The sequence below is a fragment of the Balaenoptera physalus genome, assembly GCF_965194825.1.
Source record: "Balaenoptera physalus genome assembly, chromosome: 15".
NCBI lineage: Eukaryota > Metazoa > Chordata > Mammalia > Artiodactyla > Balaenopteridae > Balaenoptera > Balaenoptera physalus.
In genome coordinates this window covers 74,809,024-74,821,446 of record NC_138894.1, presented here as the reverse complement: position 1 = coordinate 74,821,446, position 12,423 = coordinate 74,809,024, and the positions used below count along the sequence as shown (strand labels likewise).

At 41.8% G+C, this 12,423-nt stretch overlaps 1 protein-coding gene across 4 annotated transcripts in view; it reads right to left on the bottom strand.

Annotated features, from left to right (window-relative positions):
• The window catches only part of LOC309643433 (homeobox protein Mohawk-like), a 192,285-nt gene that overhangs the window by 148,351 nt on the left and 31,511 nt on the right, over positions 1 to 12,423 (bottom strand). The window lies entirely within an intron of this gene.

Below are 12,423 nucleotides of genomic sequence, written 5' to 3'. Positions count from 1 at the left end.
CAGCAGACCTTCATTAAAAGGAATATTAAGAAAAGTTCTTGAGGCAATAGGAAAATGGTTCCAGATAGAAGCACAGTAACATAAGGAATTCAAGAGCACTGGAAAGGAAAAATATGGGAGAATATTTAAATAAATTTTGACTATTTATTTTGACACAGTAATACTGCCTTGAGAGATTTAAAATATGTGTATCAATAAAATATATAACAACAAAAGGACAAAAGATAGGGTGGGAGTAAATGGAATTTAAGTAATCTAAGGTCCTTGTTTTGTGCAGGAATGGTAAGCATACTAATTTAATATATACTTCAGTGATCTCTAGGGTAACAATTAACGGCATAGTAATATGGTACATAATTAAGCACTTTTCCATAAAGGTTATTCTAGGCTTTACCAGTGAATTCTTCCAAATATTTAAAGATGCAGTACAACCAATTTCATACAAACTCAGCAGCAGATAAAAAAAATAAGGGAGACTTCCCATTTCGTTTTACAAGGTTACCATACCTTTGATAACAAAAGCCAAGAAGGCTTACTAGAAGGAAAAATTACAGGCCAATCTCTCTCATGAACGTAGATGCAAAAGTTCTAAACAAAATATGAGCAAATCAATATAAGTTACATATAAAGTAGATAATCCATCACAAAAGTTGAGCTTATTCTGAGATATAAGGTTGGTTTAATTCTCAAAATTCAATCAGTGTAATTCACTACTTTAACAGAAAAAAGAATAAATATTATATAAATGACTTGATAGATATGGAAAAAGAATTTGACACAATTCATCACCCATTAATGATTAAAACCCTCAGCCCATTAGGTATAGAAGTTGTGGCAGACTATATTTTCCAAAAATGGCCACAGCAATATTCTGTCCCCCCATGCTCTGCCAGAGCTTGCAGGACTCTGTATCTTGCTGAATAGAATACAATAAGTGTTGCCGTGTGACTTTTGAGGCTAGACCATAAAAGGTAATGCAGCTTCCACCCTGACCACTTGCAGGATACACGCTATTGCAACCTATTCCCTATGCTATGAGAAAGCTCAAATTAGCCTGTATGGAGAGACTGTATGGAGAAGCCCAAGTAGAGAGGCCCCCAGCCAACAGCCATCATCAACCACCAGATGTGAATGAACAAGCTTTCAAATGATTCCATCCCCTCAACTTCAAGTCTTCCAACTGAGGCCCCAGATATTGTGAAGCAGAGATAAGCCTTCCTTACTAGCCTCTGTATAAATTCTTGACTCTCAGAATCTTCGAGCATAATAAATGGTCATTTTTTGCTGCTAAGTTTTGTGATGCAACCATAGGAACTGGAACAGAAGGAAACTTCCTCAACCTGATAAAGACATCTTTGAAAACCCTACAGCCAACATCATATATAATGATGAGATACTGAAAGCTTTCCTCTGAGTTAAGGAATGAAACAATGATATCCATTATCACCACTTCTAACATACATTTTATTGGCTCTCTTAGCCAATACAATAAGGCAAGAAAAAGAAATAAAAGGAATAACATTTAGGAAAAAAATAAAACTGTCAACTTTGGCAGATAACAGGATAGAAAATCCAAAATAATCTATAAACTTTTAGAACCAATATGTAAATTTAGCATGGTCTTTGGATACAGCATCAGTATACAACAAAAATTATATTTTAAAAAACCTAGTCACAAAAGAAAAATAAAATTTTTAAAACAACTTTTACAAAAGCACTTAAAGATCACAAAGGAATGAATCTAAAGAAATATTGGCAAGAACACAAGGAAACCTACAAAATATTACTGAGAGAAATTAAGGAAGACCTAAGTAAATGGAAGGCTCTATTATGCTAATGGATTGGAAGACTCAGTACCATAAGAATATCAATTCTCCTCAAGTTAATCTAGAGATTCAATGCAATCCCAATCAAAATCTCAGCAGATCTGTGTGTGTGTGTGTGTGTGTGTGATGATTCTAAAATGTATATGGAAATGTAAAGGGCTAAGCATGGCAAAGACAATCTTGAAGAAGAACAAAGTTGGAGCATTTAGAGTACCAGATATCAAGATAAATCATAAAGCTACATTAATGAAAACAGAGTGGTATTGACACAAAGACAGACACATAGAGACCAATTGAATAGAATAGAGTTCAGAAACAAACTTATAATCATCTGATTTATAACAAAGATGCCATTGAAATGCAATGGGAAAAAGATAATCTTTTCAACAAATAGTGCTGGATTAATGGGCTACCTATTTGAAAAAGTGAGTCTGCATCTCCACTTCATGCCATATATAAAAATCCACATTAAATAAATTATAATCCTAAATATGAAAGGCAAAATAATACAGCTTCTAGAAGATAACATAGGAGCATACATTTATGACATTGGTGTAGGTAAATATTTCCTAAACAGGACATAAACAGGACTAATCATAACCCCAAATCAGTAAGTGGGAGTTCATAAAAATTTAAAAGTTCTTCTCATTAGAAGATACTGTTAAGTAATTGGAAAGGCAGACCACGAACTGGCGAAAAATATGTGCAATATTCATAATGCATACATCTGATAAAGGACTTTTGTTCAAAATACATAAGGGACTCCTAAAATAAATAGTAAAAAAAATACAGTACAATAACATCAAAAAAGAGCAAAAGATTTGCACAGGTCCAATAAGCATATGAAAAGATGTTCAACATCATTATTCATCAAAGAAATACAAAGTTAAACAACAATGAAATACCACTTCACACCCTGTAGAATGGCTAAACACAAACAGAATAGAACAAAATAAACAAAAACCCGACCCTACCAAGTTGAGAATATGGAGCAGCTAGAAGTCTCATATATTGCTGGAGGGAGTGTAAATTGGTACAACCAATTTGTAGCACTTTGGCAAAATGCTTAGCAATATCTTCTAAGGCTGAACACACTTTTGACCCTCCTAAGTAAATATCTGAAAGAAATGCATACATATGTGCACTGAAAGCCATGTACATGAACAACCTAATTCACTGGATAAACTGGGGTACATCTATAAAATGGAATATTACACAATGAAAATGGAATTGCCAGTACATACAACTAAATGGAAATAGCTCACAGATAAAAAACAGTTAATACAGGCTTCCCTGGTGGCGCAGTGGTTGAGAGTCTGCCTGCCGATGCAGGGGACACGGGTTCGAGCCCTGGTCTGGGAGGATCCCACATGCCGCGGAGCAACTGGGCCCGTGAGCCACAACTACTGAGCCTGCGCGTCTGGAGCCTGTGCCCCGCAACAAGAGAGGCCACGATAGTGAGAGGCCCGCGCACCGCGATGAAGAGTGGCCCCCGCTTGCCACAACTGGAGAAAGCCCTCTCACAGAAACGAAGACCCAACACAGCCAGAAATAAATAAAAAAATAAAAATGTAAAATAATATATACTTTATAAAAAAAAAACAGTTAATACTATTCATATGCTCATTCATATAAAATTATATACATTTTAAAAGCAGGAAAGCCTAGTCTATAGGGAAAGAAGTCCAAGTAATGATTATTTTTAAGTAATCTGTAATGACCGGAAGGGGCATAGGGAGGTTTCTCACGCGCTGGGAAATGTTTCATGTCTCGGTCTGTGCGGTAGTTTTATGAATAATTTCATTTTGTAAGAATTTATGCACTGATGTGTGGTTTTTAGTGTATGTATATTATATTTCATTTAAAATACTCAAAGAAGAAAAAACATGAGTGGTGGCTGGGGATGCCGACGGCAGCAGTGATGATTTTCTGTTCCTCAGCAGACCTGTGTTTCTTTTCCCAAACGCCCAAGGAGTGGGCTCCGTGCAACCGTCACGAACAGAGTTCCAGTTACCGCTGTGTAACTAACTCTGGAGCAGTACTACCTGACTATTTTGCCTCTGGGAAAAAATTCTGAATTCAGGAATTAGTTCTCTTTCACAAGATGGCATTGCAGTATAGAAACTTACTCCTGAATTCATTTCTTATTCTGTTGGACTGGGGGGAGTTTAGTTCAGATTGGTCTTCTAGAGGAATAAAAGTCAGTCAGGGCCAGAAGAGAAAGATGGGCGTGGGGAGGGTTGATTCATCATATCAAGTTGAAAGGCAAAGACAGAGGAGCACGAAAATCTGAACCAACTATCTACTCAAAGTGCTTTGCCAGTCGGGCCTGCCACTCCTGCCACTTGTCAAGGCCCAGGCTTTGGCGTCACTGTGAAGGGAGACCTTAGAAGACCCTTAAAATTTCTGCAGAAGAAGCTGCCTCGGGGCTCCTCTGTCTAATCTGAGGTCCCCTCCTATCTCCCCAACTCAGCATCAACTCTGCCTCAGACTCTGCAGCTCACCTCCTGGAGCAGCCGTGAGGGAGGGGAGTGGAGAGGAAACAGTGAGTAAGGCAGCAGGCAGGTCAGCAGGCAGGTCAGCAGGCAGCCCTGGAGAACCACGCCCCATCGCCCGGCCCCGCGCTGAACCAGAGGCGCATCTCAGTACCACCGCGCGCAAGGAGCCCAAAGGCAACATTCAAACAGGAGGGCTTTCCTTTCCGAAAGTCTCTTACTGTTCCACATTATCTCAGCTCACACCATTGCCATTTGGCTAATGAGGAAATAGGCTCAGGGAGGGGAAATGCCCTGCCCAAGGCCGCATACTTCGTAGGTGGCAGAATCTGCCTCTCCTTTGTCTTATCCCCTAGGTCCTCCCTACCCTGCGGGGCTTCCTCCCTTCTCCAAGCCCTCACACTGGTGAACACTCTGGGCCGCTTGGGTTAGCTGCATGAGGTGACATCTCCAGGCCTTCCCAGAGGGCACCAGAGGGAGGCAGATGTCACCATCCTCACTCCCTCCCCTTTAGTGTGTGTCCGAATCCCTGCTCGCTCTGTGGAGATATCGGCAAACCCCTGGGGCCAGTCTCCATTTGGCCCTAGCCTCTCAGTCAAAGGTTTGAAAATTCTGGCTGAAAATTTAAAAGACAGCTGAGAGCACAGCTGGCTCCCACTGAGTAAAGAGCACTGAGGTCCCGATAAAGGCTCATTCATCTCCAGGAGCCTCATGCTTGAAAGGCTCTGAGCTCCCGAGGAGAAACTGCAAACTGACATCACAATAAACAGAGAGAGCGTGTCTATAAAATCCCAGACAGGCAGCAATGCGACTGGTGACATCGAGTTCCACAACTGCAATGAAAGGGGAGTCTCACTTGTGCCATGTAGGGCTGACTTCAGACAGATAGGGTGCGGACAGTGGGCCAGAGATCCCAGGGAGCTGCAAGCCCCACCAGCACTTGCTATGGGAGGGAATGCTCACGAGACTCCCTGGGAATGATCTGTTAATTTATGATGCTGAGACCAACAGGATTTGTTATTCAGTTTCCTGATGATAAACTGAGGCTCAGATTCATGTCTTTAGTTGTCAACTCAATTGCTGCCCTCTTCTCCCCATTCATCCATCCATCCAACCATCCGTCCATCTGACATGCAATGAGCACACAATAGGTTCTAAGTCTGAAGATGACACAAAAAAGACCGTGTTTCTGGCCTTGATGTTCCCAGAGTATTGCGGAAGTGACAGACAAAATAACCACAATCTTTTTTAAACACCAGCAGTTTTCCCCTCCATTTATAAAGATAATTGTAGGAAAGACACATTGTAGAAAAAAACGGAAAATTTCTGAAAGTATCCAGAAAGAAATAAAAACCACACATAATCCCACTCTACAGAAACAACTACTGTATGTATTCAGGGATATGGATATAGCTCATGACCAGGGCCACGGGGGAAGAGGCAGAAGGTGGGCAGGAGCACAGAAGAGAGAGGGAGTTGGCAGCCCAGGCAGACAGGAGGGCTTTCCAGGTGGAGGAGGGCGGTGCTTCCAGGTGGGAGGAAGCACAGGAACGGGCAGGAAAGCACGGTGTGTGGGCTGGGACTCAGGGTGTGTGAGGGCACCCAGGGAAAAGAGATGAGAGGAGGGAAAAGACAGGTCAGGCAGGTTGCAAAGCAACCCCTCGGGCAGAAAGAACTAGGATTCCATCCTGTAGCCTCTCTCGCTGTAATGTCACATGCAGAAATTTGTTGTGAGATGCACTGCTAGTAATTTGTTATTAATGATTCTTCAGGTACTGACTGACTTGCCTTTTTATAGTTATTTTTCTTTAGAGCAGTCATGTGCACCTCACTCTCACTCACTTGCATTCTAGTCAGCTTCAAGAGTGGATGGGAAAGGGGTAGAGTAGAGCAAGGATGGTGCCCCCCACCCCATTCCCCTGGAAATCAGCATCAGCATCATTACTCCCGCCCCATTGATAACTCTCTGCTTTGTCTCCCCTTTCTGTCCTGATTAAGTTCTGTGAGGGTGGACTCCATATCGTCTTATTGTTGGCTGTATCTCCAGTCCCTAGCACATTTTGTTCATTCATTTATTCATTTAATAAGTATTTATTGAATATCTACTATGCGTTGGACAACCAACTCACTTCACCATGTCGAACAAACTTCCCAGCCTCGTGGAGTTTACGGCTTAGTTGGAGTGGGAGGGGCAGACTTTAAGCGAATAAACACACCAATAAATGTTTCATTACAAATGGTGACAAATACTATGGAAGAATAGCACAGGGGTTCTGCATGGGAGGACTAATTAGACTGGTAGCGATGAAGAAATCACTGAGGAAATTACATTTCACTTGGTTCCTAAAGGGGCTGAAACATATTAGGCACTAAATAATTATGTACTGAATGGAAGGAAAGTCAGAATCTGCATATGCTAATGGATGTGTGTCCTGCATGAGGTTTGTCTCCATCTAAGCCTGGCTGCTGCGGCCAACAGTTGAATAGCTTGTAGTGTGGGATTGGCACAGTCAGATGTGTGTTTTAAAAAGATTGATGGCTACCTCTGTTGAACCTTAGCTTCTTTTTTTGTAATTTCTGGGAACAGGCCTAGATGATCCCTAAGAATTCTTCTACTTTGCCCATTCCAGAATCCAGAATTCAGAATTCAGTCAATAACTATCTGGCCCTTAGGCAAAGTCAGCATGCAGGTGAGGTCAACCTTGTCCTCTGTCACCCCTCTCCCACTCAATCTTCTTCTCAACTGCTATTCTTCTTTTAATTGTCCTTGAGCAACTCCAATAGACTTCATACTAGTTGTCTTCTTATCAAAACTGCTTTCATAAAGTGAAATCAAAGAATGATGTAAATGCCCAGTAAGGCTTAGTGCATTACTACCTTCCCTATTAGCAAAGACAAACTCTTGAACCAAATAATGGAATGCTAACAATGGCATTCCAGCCACATGGAGGGCCACAGATGGCTGTCCTGGGCCCTGCACTATGCCTTCAGGGACGTGACTGGGTGATGTGGAGGCGGGATTCCCATTTACCACTTGGTGGGCAGAGGATCAGTGGAGTGGGGACGCCAGACTAGAAACGCTGTGGATCTACAGGAAGAGGTGATCCATCAGAGAGAGCTGAGCTGAGCAGTGCAGGTTGGGTTAGGTCTGGGTAAGTGAAGAGGAACAGGGAGATGATGCCTGGCACAGAAGCTTTGAGTGGGTCATAGAGACTGGAATGAGCCAGGGGCCTGCAAATTATAAACCCATATCAACATGCTTAGTACCACCTTATCCCACAGGCCAGAGGTGCAGCACGCAACACAGAGAGCTGCTCTATCACTTACCAGCTGTGTGGTCTGAGATACAATACTTACCTTGCTGAGATTCCATATCATAAAATAAACTACAACACTTGTGTCTCTAGTTGTGGTGAGGATTTAGGAAGATGGAAACTATGAAATTGCCTAGGAGAGTGCCTGGCACACAATGTGTGTTCAATTGATGTTTGAGTTTCTTTCCTTCCCAGCTAAGCAAGTCAGTAAGTCCCCACCCTCAGGTTCAGGCTGCTTCATCAGAGACATTACGTGATTCTTAACAACCTGGAGTGGTTCCCAGATTTTGAAGGTCATAGACTAAAGGGGTAACATTTCGAAATTTCCAGCTCTTCTGCTCTGGGAGACAGCAGTTCTGAGGGTGATAGATCCTAACCAGCTGCCAGTTTTAGAGGTGCAGGGATGGCAAGCATCAGGCATGTGGAAAGATGCAAAGGAAAGTGGGGTCTCAGTGTGGTAAGGAGCGACGACAAAGGTGGGGACTTCAGATGGGCCTGGATGGCTTAGGGCAAATTACTTACCTGGCCAGCATGAGGCTGGCAGTCAGGAAATGTGAGCTGCAGCTGAATGTGATTTAGAATCAAGACAGCTCAGGTTCTACATGGAGGTGCTGTGCGGGAGCATATAGGCAAGGCAAGGCAAGATCTTTTGCCAGCAGATAACACATTGATTTTAAACAAAAAAGAAAAAAGACTATTCTCCCAAGTCTGAGTTCAATATTGATAAGCTGTGCAAAGCACTGCCCCACTTGGTGTACGCTTCTCCATCCATAAGAATTGAAAAGACTGCCTCACTTTCAGCTTCTCAGAGCTCTCTAGGTTCCCTGCTTTTGGCTCCAGACCGAATAGATAGAAATATGAATATCAATATAATCACAAATATGAATATGAATACACACAGGTGAACATAAACATGTTCATACATATAAACCTATAAATGAATGTGGTATACGTCTCTCTCCTATAATCTCTTTTTAGAGTCAATCAACAAACCATCTTGTACTGTGCACGTGACTACAATGATTCTTATCTTGTATGAAGTGCATTGCAGCCTCAAGACAGCCCTCACATCCATTGTCTGCCATGAGTCACTCAAGCTCCTTCCAAGAAAGGTAGGGCAGGTGCTGTCATCCGTGTGTGCATGTGGAAATAGCCATGGGCAGGTGGAGGACTTGTCTCCCTGGTGGCTGCTGCTTTCTCTTCACTACTCCCTTACTCTGTGCTTTTTCAGGAGAGCTTTGAAGTAGAGGACTTATTTTGTGCTCTCCAGGCTCCTGCAGACCAACTAGGAATGCATCATTTGCATATGCAAATCAATTCACATCACCAGGTTACTTAGGGGAAAGGTTCCACCCTGAGCTTTCTAGGCTCCAGGCCTGCGTGAGAAAGCTGTAGGATTTGAGCTCTTAAGCACAGGTTTCTCAGAGCACAGCCCTGTCACCAAGACCTAGGAGGGAGTTAATAAGCAGGGCAGGGGATGCTTGAACACATGGGTCTGAAACTCACTTTTTATCCACATGGTGATTTTGGAATTAATTAAATATCCCATTTTACCAAAGCTTTAGGGTGTTTTTGCTCTAGATAGCTTCTTTTCTCTTAACTAAATTGAGGCCCATAAATGAGAAATACAGTGCATGAAATCTCTGGATGTCACACCCTAAATCTCAGGCATGCGGCTTTGCAAATCTCCTTTAGGATAAATCGTAGCGTTAAAGTATTTGCATTTTCTCCCTGTATTGTTGGATGCAAGGAGTTGAGCCTTTTCCAATCATGGACACTTTGATTGCAGACTATGGGGTAAGACAGGGGACCATGAGGCAGCTTTACTGTAGGCCCTAAGGGTTGCTGGTCCTCTGCCCTTCTGCCACCACCGAGAGACATGAGTGCTTCCATTCTGGCAGTGACCTTGGGAGAAGTTAGTAAAATGTGGAGGGCAGCATTCATCTCAGGGGCGGAAGCCACAGGTTTAGACCAGGAAAAGGGGCATGGGATTCGTGGAATCTGGTACAGAAATCTTTGACCTAAAATATACTAGACAAAGAACTAAAATTTGTTAGTCTTTTTTTCATTCCCTTCAACCTGTGACTCACTGTTGTATTCATTCAATTAAATGATAAAAAGCCGTTTAAAAAGAATGGATAAACTATATATCAACACAGAAAAATCCCCCAATGTGGAGCGAAGAAATACAAGTTCTAAAAGACATACATAGTATGATCAAAACAAGAATATGCATTGACTGTGGACACATTCATATGTAGGAAAAGTACCAAGTCTCACATGGAATTAACACCCAGCAACTTCAGGAGAGTGACGGGGGAGATAAAGGGGGAACGGAGCCAAGCTTTAGCTTTATCAACTAAAAAAGGGGTAAAAAAAAAAAAGCAAATAGGGCAAAATGTTAATATCTATTCTAAGCAGTGGGTACATGGGTGTTTGTTATATTATTTTCTGTATGTCTGCAATATTTCACAATTAAAAGTCAAATATTATTTTAAAAAAGAATGAAAGATATATTTTTTGCCATTTGGAGAGATGTTGAAACGGTTATCTCGTTGCTTTAATTTTAATTCCCTGAGGTTGAACATCTTTTCATGGATTTATTGACGATTCTAGTTCTCTTTTGTGAACTGCCTGTTTATATTCTTATTTTTCTTTTATTTATTTGTCTTTTTTGTTTTTTATTCTTGACCTAGAAAAACTTGTCTAATGACTCCTTAAATAGACATAACTTATATTGTAAGTATTTTCAGAGCTGATTGAGTTGTACGGGACTTTTTATCTCTGAACTAAGTGATTCCTGGTTGTCTGTTTATATGTCTTGTCTCTGCTTTTTTGTTGTCCCCCTGCTCCAGGGACATGTTTACCTTTCTTGCTGTTGTTTGTCAACCTACCCAATTACTTTACACACCAGCCAAGAGGAGAGGTCAGTCAGACACAAGAAGGGAAGCAGAACTGGGGCTGGCTGGGTCAGCTAGAGCCTGACAGGCACTATCAACACACAGGTGGATGCGAAAATGGGCAGCGAGGAAGCTCCCAGAAAAGCTACCTATCATCTGGGAAGCCAGACAAGGTGTCCTAAGCCAATGCTTCTCAATGCACATATGAATCTCCTAGAGACCTTGCTATAATGCAGATTTGGCAATTTGGCAGGTCTGGGTGAGGCCTGAGATTCCGCGTTTCTAATGAGCTCCCAGGTGATAATGCTGCTGATGAGCAAGGATCACACTCTGAGCGAGGTCCTAAACAAGGAAAAAGAGATCGAGTGTGGTCCTTTGAGTCACGGCATATGGCACCTGAGTGTATTCCTCTACTGGGGGCCTATGTTCCTGTGTCTGAGGATCAGTAACAGATTTAGGGAAGGGGAGGCCTTAGAGATTATTCCAAAACAGCTGGTGAGGAAATAGCTGCCTATGGAGGTTCAGTGACTCATCCAAGCCCACATAACTGGTTAGTGGTATTGTAGATCTGAACTAGAACTTGGATTCCTGACCTGTAGTTTATTGCTTTAACTATTTTACCATTTCATCATAGTAAGAAAACAAACTCAGCAGTAAGAAAGAACTCATTAACTTGCCAATATATTTGGCTTCAAGCAACTCCCCGTGGACAAACCCAGATTAAGCAATGGGGAAGGGAAATTTGTTTTTCTGTCTTTATCATAGGATTCCTGTAAACTGCAAGCTCCTGTAATAGACTTCACTTATAATTTGATTTTACCAAAAATCAATTTATGTGTACTATTTTATCAGCACACATTGCATAAATAAAGGCCCACCTTAACTGATTATTCTGTGCCTGCCAGACCCTAGGTCCCTGTCTTTCTTTAGCTTTCTAGAGTCTCTGACTTTGGCAAAGCTACTTCTTTAGGCTGCAATTTCTTCAACGGTGTTAGACTCATTGTCTCTAAGTACTTTTCATTTCTGATGATTTTTGAGTCTGAAGTTTTCATCTTTGTACACCTTAAATATGATTTTCTGGGACTCCTCTGCAGCTGTCATTTTTCTCTTTACATGGTTCACAGCTTTCCTGCCCTGAAAAATGATAAGTAAAAAGGAAGGACTATTGATACAGTAGTTACTTTGTATTCAGGAAAGAGGGTCAAGGTACTATTTAAAACCCAGCAACAGAATGACTTGTGGATTGATTTTCTTAAACCTCAGTTCTTCTTACAAAAAAAGGAAAGTAATTAATTGCCCCACATCCTACCTGCCTTAGAAGAAAGAATATGGCCCGTTCAGGGGGCTTGTTAGAAATGCTAATTAAGCCAATTGTGCCTTTCCCTTTTTGCCTGTGACCACAGATCCCAAATGGACAAAGTATAAACCTTTAGTGTAACCCCTGGGTGAATCCTAACCAGTCATTGCCTATTTCCCCTGAGACAGTCCTGGTATGAGACCAGTATTAGAAATGAAAACCCCACTAGTGTTTGAACCATAAAGGCTCTCTCTGGGCTTGGAAAGGTATTGCTAGGGGTAGGATTCAGCTGGTCAGTATGAGATATCACTGGAAAACATGCCATGAGTAGGAGTAAGTTATGCCACCGCTGTGGCTTTACAAAAGGGAAGGCTGATTTGCAAGATTTTCTAGTCTCTAAACTCTTAAAGTCTGTAGTTCCAGAATTCTGTATCTGAAGGTGGACTTGAAGTTCAGGCATAAATCCTACTTGTTCAAGGTCAAGGAGAACTAAGGGTGAAAGATGTCTATGCCTACATCTGAGGGAGGATTATCAAATCAGTGTGGATTAGTAAGGAAAAACAGAGATCAAGGCTAGAAGAATGAAAGCTG